The sequence below is a fragment of the Humulus lupulus genome, chromosome 7 (assembly GCF_963169125.1).
Source record: "Humulus lupulus chromosome 7, drHumLupu1.1, whole genome shotgun sequence".
Lineage (NCBI taxonomy): Eukaryota > Viridiplantae > Streptophyta > Magnoliopsida > Rosales > Cannabaceae > Humulus > Humulus lupulus.
The window spans coordinates 31,041,004-31,053,868 of NC_084799.1; positions in this window are offsets into that span (position 1 = coordinate 31,041,004).

A 12,865-nucleotide genomic window follows, 5' to 3' on the forward strand; every position below is an offset into this window, starting at 1 on the left:
ATTCGTGTAAAAAATTTGGTGGCAAAAATATCTAACGTTACTTTTTAGGTGCAGACGTTGACCATTGACCGTTAAATCTAACTAGTGACCTACGTGGCAGCCACATGGCTGCACTTGATTTGCCCATTTAAAAAAATATATTAAATATTATAAAAATCTATTTAAAAAACTTAAATAATAAAAAATTCAAAAATCTAATATTAAATTTAAAATTAAATCTAATTAATTTTAAATAATAAAGTAATTAAAATTTTGCTATAAAACAAAACAAGAAAATCGATGAAACTAAAATAAAAAAGTTCATCTTCAACCTCTCGACTCCATCTCCACAGAGCTTCGACCTCCCCCGACGTCGACCCAGCCCACCCAACCCAGATGAGGTTATTGTCTCAATGGGCCTCGTCTCTACTACACGTACACGACGACATGTACAAACCAATTTGTGCAATGACGAACACAGATCTTGCTGGACGACGAAGAAGGCACGATCTTTGCGTTTGCAAATTGAAGAAGAATGTGCGAGGTCAAGGACATAACTATCCATCTGTAGGTTCTATGATTTTTTTTTTGTTGATTTTGGCTTGATCTTTTGGCTATGATGCAGGGAGTTAATACTGATTTAGGTTGCTCTTGGGTGCAATTTTATAATTTTTTGAATGTCATGAAAGGGCTGTGATTTTTGTTTTTCTTGGTGTGTTTATGATTTTGGCTTTGATGAATTTGAAATTGAACATTGTTAGTGTAATGTCCCAAATTACCTAATAAGGCTTAAGGCCTTAATTAGGGGGTCAGGATGACAAATTATGGAAATTATATGATATATATGTGTATTGTTATATGATTGTGTGAGTTATATTATAAAATGACTTGATATGCATGTTTAGATGTATTAAATATGCATGTGGGCCCATTTCTGATCAAAATGGAAAATTTGTAATTTGGCCCGTTATGAGTATATTTGGTATGTGTGATATATGTGTGAGACCACATCATTATGTGAATATATTTGGGTTACTCGGCAAGAGACGATCCTAGGGAGCAAGCTAGTGGGAAAGTCACAACGAGACCCATACTTGACTCGGTGTAAGTCAAGGGGTATATTGGGTATTTAGTACATTACCAAGTTATTGGGTAATGAGAATAAATACTTGATGATATATTTGGAATTAGTGAGATCAGGAGGGAATTCTGTAAATTTTGACTATTTTACCCCAAGGACGTTTTTGGGTTACCTTGAGCATTGGGATTTGCTTAAGGTTACTTAAGCTTGAAGTAACCTGACATAATAAATAAAAAGAGCGTTCAGTTCTCTTTCTCTCTCGTTCTCTTTTTGACGCCCGTTAGCGTTTTCGAAGGAACTCGAGTTTTAGGTTTCGGGTTCAGGTAAGGTTAGAGTCATAACGATTCTAGGGAAGATTAGGAGCTTGATAGCCGAAGGATTTAGCTGGGAAACGACTTAATTGGAGGTAATCTAAGCTTTAAGTTTTAGAGTTTTTTAAGCTATGATTGGATTTTACGTTTTGATGAGTTTTTGAATTGTTTGGAACTTGGGTTTTGGTGGTTTTGGGTTGCTGAGTTGATTGAGAACTTTGTTTTTGGGATTTGGATATGTTTGGATATGTTTATGGAGGGTTTTGAAATGAGAAAAACGGAGGAAATAGCTGGGTTCCAGGTCGGGTCGCGACCCTGATCTTGGGCGCCGCAATTCCGGCTTGACAAATAAGAAGCACCTGGCTGTTGTGCAATTTGGGCTGTAGCGCCTGGTAGGCGCGCCGCGGCGCAAGGTGCAGACAGAAAAGAGGCTGGGCCTCTGTCTTGGGCGGGCTGCGACTCAGAGGCTTGGGTTGCGATGCTTAAGGGGATTATTTGCCAAAATGGGTTTTTAGTGATGGGAACTTAAACCTAAGGGCTCAGGATAGATCCTACTAGTCGGTTTGTTAGGATTTGACGTCCCGGAGGCTAGGACTCAGTCTGGAAGCCTATGTTTACTCGTTATTGATGGGATTCTATATTATGGTTGTGACTAGGTTATCGCTAGAGGCTCATAATCAAGATCGTGCTCGAGGGTCATTCGGTAACCTGTACTTGAACCAAAGGTATGAAAACTGCACCCAATATGTGATACATGTGATTATGGCTTGGCCCGAATTATTAAACAGGGATATGAATAGGGCATGAACGTCTAAGAATGTGCATGATTATGATTATGCTTGTGATTGTGATTGTGATTGTCGATTAAGCATGTTAAATGCTTTGTACTTGGATATTTGATATATGATATATGCTGGTCTGCATTATCTAATTGAGAAAGGCTTGACTTATTAGTCAAGGAGGACAATAGTGTCGAGCGTTGGTAAAAAAACATTGACTTATTAGTCAAGGTCGACAATAACGCCGAGTGTTGGTTGAAAAGCATTGACTTATCAGTTAAGGGCGGAAATAGCGCGTTGAAAGCTAGTCGTTATGGTTATGCTTAACAAGGAGCGCATCATACGCTTGACCGGCCTATCGGTCGGGGAAAACTCAGCGCCAAGTACGCTGGGCCAGCTCCAAGGCTGGTTATACAGATGATAGGACAAAAGGCCCCAGGATGACTTATTAGTCCCATATCCTAGGGCTGGGCCCCAACATTGACTTATTAGTCAAGGACGGCCTAAGCACGTTGAGTACTGGTCGTAAAGTGTAATGCCCAAATTTCCTAATAAGGTTTAGGACCTTGATTAGGAGGCCGGGAGGGCCATAATTGATTTATTGTATTATTAAATGATAATATGCATGTTTAGGTGTATTAAATATGCATGTGAACCCATTTGTGATTAATTGGGTGATTTTCATATTTTGGTCATTTCAGGCATTTTTGGCATATATGTGAAATGGGCGTGGTGCTTTGTTATTATTTGGTTATGCCAGGGTTACCCAGCACAAGACGATCCTCGGAGGTAAGCTAGTGGGAAAGTCACAACGGGATTTAAGCTTGACTTGGAGTAAGTCAAGGGGTATTTAGAGCATTACCAGGTTATTGGGTAATGAGAATTAATATTTGGTGATAAATTGGGGGTGCGTAAGATCAGGGGGAAATTCTGAAGGTTTTGACTATTTTGTCCCCAGGGGTGTTTTCGGGACCCCGAGCATTGGGATTTGGTTGAGGCTACTTAAGCTTGAAGTAACCTTTTAAAAGAATAAAAAGAACGTTCTATACGTTCTCTCTCTCCCTCTAAGTTCCCTTTTTGTCTCCCGATCACTTTTTCGAAGATAACTTGAGTTCTAGGACTCGGATTCAAGCGAGGATTGAGGCATAGCAATCCTAAGGAAAATTAGAAGCTTATTAGCCGAAGGATTTAGTTGGAAACAACTCAATCGGAGGTAATTCAAGTTTTAAGTTCTAAGTTTTTAAGCTTGAATTGGATTTTGTGTTTTGATGTGTTTTTGGGTGATTTGAGACTTGGGTTTTGTTGGTTTTGGATCATGGGGATGTTTGGAAACTTTGATTTTTGAGTTTGGAGATGTTTGGATATGTTTATGAAAGGATTTTAGATGAAGAAATGGAGGATTTTTGGTTGGGTTCGAGGTTGAGCCGCGGCTCAGTTCTTGGGCGCTGCGGCTCAAGCTTGAAGAAGCTGCTGGAATGGTGCTGATGGGCTATTTGAGCTGCGGCTCTATGGGGTAGAGCTGAGGCTCTAATTGCTATCAGAGAGTATTTTTGGGCCTGATTTGGGTGGGGTTGCGGCTCTAATGGATGGGGCCACGACTCAAAAGAGGAAAAGTGACCAAAATGGGTTTTTAGTCATGGGAACTCAAACCTTAGGCCTCGGGGTCATTCCTACTACCCAGATTAGTGGCGTTTGATGTCTCGGAGGCTAGGTCTTTGGTTTTAGAACTTGAACTCATTGGATCACCATTTGTGATTGTGACTAGGTTATCACTAGAGGCTTGGAATCGGGATCGTGCTTGTGGCTCATTTGTTGGTAGCCTGTGCTTGGACCAAAGGTAAGAAAACTGCACCCCATATGTGACATGCATGGCTGTGATTGATGCATGTTGGATATTGAATGTGAACATTGATAGCATAATGAATGCTTGGCAATCTCGCCCATTTGCATATGATTATTACCGAGGCATGCTGGATGATTAAGTGTGATGCATGTGATGCACGAGAAACATGTGATTAGGGCATGCCATGAATGATGAATATGAGATTGGTCAGAGCTTGAGTCTCTGTGTTTGTGCATGATCATAATTATGCTAGCAACTGTTTAGTAAGCATGCTGAATGTCCTGTTCTTGGATAATTGGCATATGATACACATTGATGGCATTGCTTACTTGTGCATGGTACTAACTAATTATTCAGGTTTGGCAAATGTGCTAGTATCAACTGTGAAGCTGTGACTTAGTAGTCAGGTTCGGCAGTGGTACTGGGCACTGGTCACACAGGGCTGACTCGTTAGTCAGAATTGGTAAAGGTGTTAGTATCAATTGTGAAGTTGTGACTCACTAGTCAGGTTCGGCAGTGGTACTGGGCACTGGTCACGTCGTGCTAACTCACTAGTCATGACAACCCTAGTGTGTTAGTGCAAGCTATGTCGATTGGACCTAATCGACCCTCTGCATTGAATGACTCAAAGAGCATTAATGCAGGACTGACCTCAAGTTTGATGAATGTAAACAAGCATTTATCTAGCCAAAGGCTAGTCATTTAGAGCCATTGTAGGAAAGCCTAGGTAACGGTGTTGTTACACGGCTATGGGCACTGGGCCCCTAGTGACTTGGTTGTCAGTCACTCAGTATGGTTTACCAGGACCTCAAAGTGATATTCACTCATCTGATCAGAGCTATGAGCTCTGTATGATCATTTTGATCATCATATGCATGGCTTTGGGCACTGAGGCCCCAGTGACTTGCTTGTTGGACACTCAGCATGGTTTACCAGAACCTGATGAAGGATAGAGGCTTACCCAACAGCCAGCCTTCCATTCGAGTTAGTGACTTGCTTGTCAGTCACTCAGTATGGTTTACCAGAACCTGTTGAAGGTTAGAGGCTTACCCAACAGCCACCCTTCCATTTGAGTTAGTGGCTCGCTTGTCGGTCACTCAGTATGGTTTACCAGAACCTCAAGTGTTGCGACACTCATCTGATTAGGACTGACTTGATAGTCCTCCAATCGGAAGGCCAGGACTTCTTGTCCTGGATACCCCAGCGTTTGTTTGAATTCATTTGCATGCTGAATAGAGCTATGAGTGCTAGGCATGCCAGATATGATTTGATATCATGATATGACTGTTTATGAGCATATGAGTTTTCTTGCTGGGCTTCGGCTCACGGGTGCTTTGTGGTGCAGGTAAAGGAAAAAGGAAGCTGGACCATCGTTGAGTTGGAGAGCTTAGGTGATGACGTGTACATATGCAGCTGCTCGACCAATACTTGGGCGAGGTTTGAAAGTGGAACTAGGGCTGAACCCTATTTTGCCGCTTATAACGACCTGTTGTAAACACTTTCGTGTAATAAACCCTGAAATTATATTTTTGGGATCCCAATGTATACAGTAAACGTTCTAGTGAAACGTTATACCTTAACCAAAATTGTTAACCCCTAAATCGCTAATCACACCTAGTTACACATTTATGGCCAAACGACTCGATTAGCGAGTTTAGGACTGTTTGCAATGTGCACTGTAGCGGTCCCTGGAGTTGGAGCGTTACAATTTTGGTATCAGAGCATGCCATGGTTTATGTGTTCCTGAAGACGAGCTGGGCATGGACACTCATCACTGAAGATAGCTTCACTCAAGGAATGGTAACTATTTTTGTAGTTATGTGCTTAGCTGCTTAAATAGATTGTGAATGCTTTACCTGCACATTGCATTAGGGAGCATGAGATTCTGATAGAGTTTGGCTCTTGACTATTTGATTATATGCTCCGTGGATATATTTATGAATATGATCATTTGATTACCTGCTCCATGATTACATGATTGTGATATTTGCATGCTTGAGTTGAGGCATGGTGTGATTGTTGGAAGAGCAGGGATTTTGATTGATGTATGAATGCCATGGGAATGTTTGTAGCACTGCAAGTGGTTTATGAATGTGGTGTGGTAAGATTGATTCCGTGGGGGAAAGCTCATGATATGCTCATCGTGTCTAATGGGTCAAGTTATTGATTGCAGAGTAGGTTTATAGCCAAGGCAGATAATGAGGCCTGGTGGTGGTTATTCAGAGGCTGGGAGTTTCAGCCAGGGGTTGAGTTCTTCATCTGCCCCTCAGAGTTTTCAACAGATGTTCACAGATTTGCAATCAAGATTGCAGAGGCATGAGGAAGAGATCAGGTGTCTGAGGCAACATCAGAACCTGTTGGGGAGCACCTCTTCCTATGTTGTGCCAGAAGTGGCACCAGGTTTTGCTCAGCATAGGGTTGAGAGAAGATGGGAATTTCTCTGTGGAAGATTCCAGGAGTATTACCCTCCAATCTTTGAGGGAGGCCTAGATCCATTTAGAGCTGAGCAATGGATGGGCATGATCAGTTCCATTCTTGACAGTATGGGGCTGGTAGGTCACGATAGGGTGATCTGTGCAACATTTGTACTGTGGGATGATGCCCAGACGTGGTGGGAAGTGATATCCCAGACGCGGGACACAGCTGTGATGGATTGGAAAGAGTTTAGGCAGCTGTTTAATGAAAGGTATTACTGTGATGTAGCTAAGACTGCCAAGATGAATGAGTTTCTGAATCTCGTTCAAGGAAAGGCATCAGTTTCCGAGTATGCTAACAGATTTAATGGGTTGACCAAGTTTGCTTTAGACATGGTACCCACATATGTGGCTCGGAAGGAAATTTTTTTTCAAGGATTGAGTCCTGGAATAGCTCAGGGCATCAGAGTTGCCCCAGTGCATGAAGTCTCTACCTATGCTCAGGTGGTAGAGAAGGCTCTTGCTGTTGAGAGCATCAGAGATGAGGAAAAGAGTGCCATGGAGCATGGAGCTCAGATAGTGGTACCTCCACTTATTGGAGCAAGCAAGAAGAAAAGCTGGAAGCCTTACCCAGAGTGTGCTCGGTGCAAGAGGCATCATCTGGGAGAATGCTGAGCAAGGTCATGTTTTGCTTGTGGCATGGTCGGGCATTTCAAGAAGGATTGCCCAAGGCTAAGGGAGCTTGAGCAAACGAGGATAGACAGCTCAACTTCAGCTCGAGTGTTTATTCCAGAGCAGACAGAGTCTGGGACTGAGACTAGCTCCTCAGGAGTGGCAGGTCGGTTTTCTAGTTGTTATTTCTGAGTTGTGCTGATTGGTTTTGGTACCATGTTGTTCCTTTGTTTGTTGCATATATGCTTGACCGACCTATCGGTTGGGGAAAACTCATCACCAGGTACGCTGGGCCAACTCCAAGGCTGGTTATACAGAGGACAGGGCAAAGGGCCCCAGGGTGACTCATTAGTACCATATCCTAGACCACTGAGCCAATATGGTTTATTAATCATGTGTTTGGGCGCTAAGCCCCAGTATGATTCCACAATCATGTATTTTGGGTATTGGACCCCCATATGATTCATTGATGGTTATCTTGGGCTATTGGCCCATATGACATTGTAGTCATTTATATGAATGGTATGCATGCATGAGTAGGGTTATTACTGCTAGGCATGCTTATTATGATATGGATATATGTTATTAACTGCTTATGAGCATGTTTAAGTTTTCTTGCTGAGCCTTGGCTCACGGGTGCTATATGGTGCAGGTAAAGGGAAAAGAAAGATGGACCATCCTTGAGTTGGAGAGCTTAGGTGACGATGTATACATATGCGGCTGCTCGACCACCACTGTAATGCCCCGAAATCCCTAATGCGGTTTAATGGCTGGATTAGTAGGCCGGGAGGGCCATAATTGTTTAATTATGCCATTAAATGAAAATATGCATGGATATGTGAATTATATTATCATATGATGTTAAATGCAGGCATGTGGGTCCACATTTCATTACAGGGGTGTTTTGGTAATTTGGCCCGTTAAGGGCATAATTGTATATTTGTATGCATGTCGGTCACATATTGTTGAGACCATATTATAATGTGGGTTTGTTCGAGTTATTCGGCGTGAGACAATCTTGGAATATTAATTAGCGGTCTAGTCATAACAGGTTTAAGTTTGGGACTCGGGGTGAGTCTCGGGGTGATTTTAATGATTAGAGCGTTGCCGGAAATTAAAGGGTAATGGGATATGAATTATTGGTGTTTGAGCATATCGAGAATAACGGGAATTGGAGAGCGTTAATTATGATTAACGAGATAGGTGGAAAATGTCAATTTTGCCCTTGGGAGCCTTTAGAAACCCTTAATTGACCTAGGGGTATTTTGGTCTTTTCTCCCCTAGGATAGATATAAGCCAAATAAGACTATAGAAAGGTAGTGAAAATAGAGTATAGACTGAAGCTTCTCCCGTACCTTTTCTCCTTCTGTTTTCTTTGTTTATTTTGAGCCATTCTTGAGGATTCAAGCTTGGAAAGTAAGTCTTGGGAGCTTAGGAGTGTGTTCCTCCATTGAAGAGCATCATAATCTGAGCTTGAGGTAAGTTTCTAGCCATTAAATTCCGTGGTTTGCTCTGTTTTAGTTCTGGTTTTCAGTTGGGATTCCTAGGTTGGATGATTGGTTTTGTTGGGAGTTTTGGCTAGGGTTCTTGTGGTTGTGATGCTTGGGGTATGTGAGGATGGTTTTTGGGTTCATTTGGCACAAAAAATGAGGTTTGGAAGCATTAGAATCGAGTTGGAATTGAAGGAGTCGAAGAAGGAGGTTTCAGGGGAGATCTGTTCTGGGGGTAGCGCTACAGCGCCCATCAGAGGGTGCTATAGCGCTACACAGGATTGCTGATGGGCGGTTTGGGGTTCTGAGTATAGCGCTGGGGCGCTATTGAGCAGTGTTGTAGTGCTACTCTGTTCCTCTAGAATCCCGTTTTGAGTGTTTTAAGGGTTTTTGGCTCGGGGTTTCAATTTTTAAGGCCCAAGATCGAATCTACTCACCATGTGGGCACGTTTCGAGGTCCCGAGAGTGGGGTTTAGGTTAAGACCCTTTCATTGTGGATTTTCATTAATGGAGGTTATAATTGGTTGTGATTAGGTAACCGCTAAGGAATCAAAAGGTCGATTGTTCTCAGGAGTTGTTTTTATTATACTTCCCGCTCGAACTGAAGGTAAGAAAACTGCACCATGTGTATATGACATGCATGACTGTTGTTGAGGCATGTTGGTTAATAAATGTGGACATTGATTGCATATTAAATGCTAGCGGATGCTGTTTACTTGTGTATGGCACTGATTAGTCAGGGACGACACTGGTCGCGTATCACTGACCTAAGAGTCAAAAACGGCATAAGCAACCTGAACGCAGGGCCGAATGAAGATTAGATCTAATCGATATCAGCGTTGAATGACTCTAAGGCATTAATACTGGACCAACCCTAAGGTCGATGAGACTTATAAGCGCTTGGCTAGTCTAGGACTAATTACTCAGAGCCAGGGCCTAAGGCCTAGGTGACTGCTTGTCACATGGCTAGGGAACAGTAATCCATGGTTATGACTCTATGGTCATGAGGAAGGTTATGTTGGTGACTAGTCATCATGAACCTATCCTGTTTAAGCCAGTGAAAGGTTCACTTATTTGCCAAGCCTTGGTGACCCTATCATTACATGGCTAAAGGGAGTTGAACCCACCTTAGTGACTTTTCCAATTGTCACTCCTCTATTTTGGACTGAAAGTCCTGAAGGATTATTATGATCATTGTTGATATTATATTCATGCTATATTGTGTTTTCTTGCTGGGCCTTAGCTCATGGGTGCTATGTGGTGCAGGTAAAGTGTAACACCCCAACTCCAGGGACCATTACGGTGTGCCTTGTAAACAGTGCTAAACTCGCTAATCGAGTCATTTGGCCAAAATCGTGTAACTAAGTATGATTAGCGGTTTAGGAATTAAAAATTTTGGTTAAGATATAATGTTTCCTTAGAACGTTTATTATATACATTGGGATCCCAAAAACATAATTTAGAGGTCTATTACAAGAAAATATTTACAACAGGCCGATCTAAGCCGAAAAACAGGGTTTAACCCTAGTTCCTCCTCAAACCTCGGCCATGATGGTCGAGCAGCTGCATATGTACACCTCGTCACCTAAGCTCTCTAACTCAAGGATGGACGAGCTTTCTTTTGCCTTTACCTGCACCACATAGCACCCGTGAGCCGAAGCCCAGCAAGAAAACTCAATATGCTCATGAACAGTAATAACATGTCATCAAATCATAAGGCACACGCCTAGCGGATATAGCCATAGCCAAGCAGGCAAGAAAAACCACGTAGCAATGGGTATCTAGGATAAAGAATCCTGCCCTCCTGAATGGACGACTATCAAGTCAGTCTCAATCAGATAAGTGATTTAACGCTAGTGGTTCTGGTAACCATATCGGGCTGATAGCCCTGGATAAAAGATAGATGACTGATAAGTCCATCTCGGTCAGATGACTGATAAGTCTATCCCGATCAGATGACTGATAAGTCCATCTCGGTCAGATGAATGATAAGTCCATCTCGATTAGATGACTAATAAGTCCATCTCGGAGGTCCCATACCCTCCTAGCCAAGGAGTTCTCAGAGGAACTAGGGGGCTTACCTTATTTTTGCCGCTTAGGTCGGCGGGTTTGTAAATTTGAAACAGTAATGACCATTTTGAGTTGTAAATAACTTGTAAATGTTTTTTGATGGGCCCATGAACAGTTTTATGTATTAAATAAAATATATCCTTTCATTTTAATTGGTTTTCCACCTTAGGCTGTTAATAACACTTAGATGCACGTTTTTAACCAAAGGACTCGGGTAGCGAGTCAAATTTCCGGTTCACCGTAACTGTTCTGGGGTAACCAAGGCGTTGCAACCACAGCCGAGGGTTTAAAGAGGAACTAGGGTCAAACCCTATTTTTCCGCTTAGGTCGGCTAGTTGTAACTTTTCCATTGTAATTAACCTTTTAAATATATTTTGGGATCCCATGTATGAGGTAAACGTTTTGATGAAACGATGGTACCTTTGACCAAATATTTTAACCATAAACCGTTAATCACATTTAGTTACATTGTTATGACCAAATGACATTGTTGACTGTGAGAACTCGTCAAGATATATGATTAGAAAACTCAAAATGTATTATAAAAAATTATGTAGGAAGAAGATAGAAAGAACTTGAAGGAGAAAAATGCAGAACTACAATGGAGCGAAAATCGTATATTCCTTAATTGTCTGAGCATAAAAAAAATTTTTAAACCCCTCAATCTGAGGGGTAGAAGTCTATTTATAGTTGGGCTCTAGTGGCCCTTGATACATGGTGGTCTCAGGGGACAAGAACGTACGCAGGTACATTGTCAGGATCGTGGTGCATGATGTTGTGGTGTCGACTCTGGTACAAGGTCGAGGGTGCTCAGGTAGTGCCTCCACTCTTTGAACGGGTTCGTACTACCACTACTTGTTGGACACGGATGTCAGGGTCATGCTCCTGTCCTCCTCAAGGTTGTACACCCCGTACTCATATATGTACCTTGTACCTGATGGTTCTTCTTGCATGTTCAAGAAACGTCTATTCTCCAAGCTTTCTCCCATTTTTCCAAGTGTGAGAAAACTCGCAAGTTACTGGAAGTAGCATGCATAGCCACCTTTACCAATAAGTCAAGGGACTCCATCCAAAGCCCTTGTCACATAGTATCCTCTGTGTGTGGGTCGAGAAGGTTTCTCGTGCAAAGCTGCGGGTCTAACACACGCGGTGCCTCGCATAGGGAGGCGGGTGGCACCTCGGCATGGTCTGGATATGGCGAGGTGTATGCGGGTCGGGTCACCAGGGCCCTCGCATAGTGAGTCCCTTCATGCGATGTACGTGGGCGACTGTCAGGGCCCTCGCCTAGCGAGGCCATCCATGTCGTCGTACGCAGATGACCCTTGCTAAGGCCCTTACATAGCAAGGCCATCACTTGAAGCCATACGTGGGTGACCCTTACTAGAGCCCTCGCATAGCGAGGCCATCAACCATACGTGGGTGACCCTTACTAGGGCCCTTGCATAGAGAGGCCATCACTTGAGGCCATACGCGGATGGCCCTTGCTAAGGCCCTAGCATAGCGAGGTCATCACTCGAAGCCATACGCGGATGACCCTTGCTAAGGCCCTCGCACAGCGAGGTCATCACTTGAAGCCATACGCGGGTGACCCTTACTAGGGCCTTCGCATAGCGAGGCCATCACTCGAAGCCATACACGGATGACCCTTGATATGGCCCTCGCATAGCGAGGTCATCGATTGAAGCCATACGTGGGTGACCCTTACTAGGGCCCTCGCATAGCGAGGCCATCAACGAGGCACGAAGGTTGGAATGTACTTACAAAGCATGAAGGTTGCCTTATGCCTTTAGAGATTTTCCTATACTCACAGACACATTTAGCAAGTTTAGCACTATTTAAAATACACAGTGTAACGGTTCCTGAGTAGTAGTGCTTTACAGTTATACTTGGATCTTGTGTGTTAATGGGTATATGAGATCTGAAATTTAGGTATAATTGGGTTTAAATTAAAAAAATTGGTACAATTTGTGTTTCAACTCTATAGATACTAATGCAGTAGTAAGCTCATTATTAACTGAGCTTCTTTTCTTTCAAACTTCTCTCTCTACATTTTTCTTGAGTTGGTTAATGTCATTCATTTATGAAACGACTCTTCTTGATCTTAATGGGCGTATGACAAATGTTTCTCAAGTCAAGAAAGCTTCCAATGACTCAAAGTATAACAACAATAGGAGTTACAACAACAATAGAGGCATATACATAGGAGTTTTTAATGGGCATGGGATA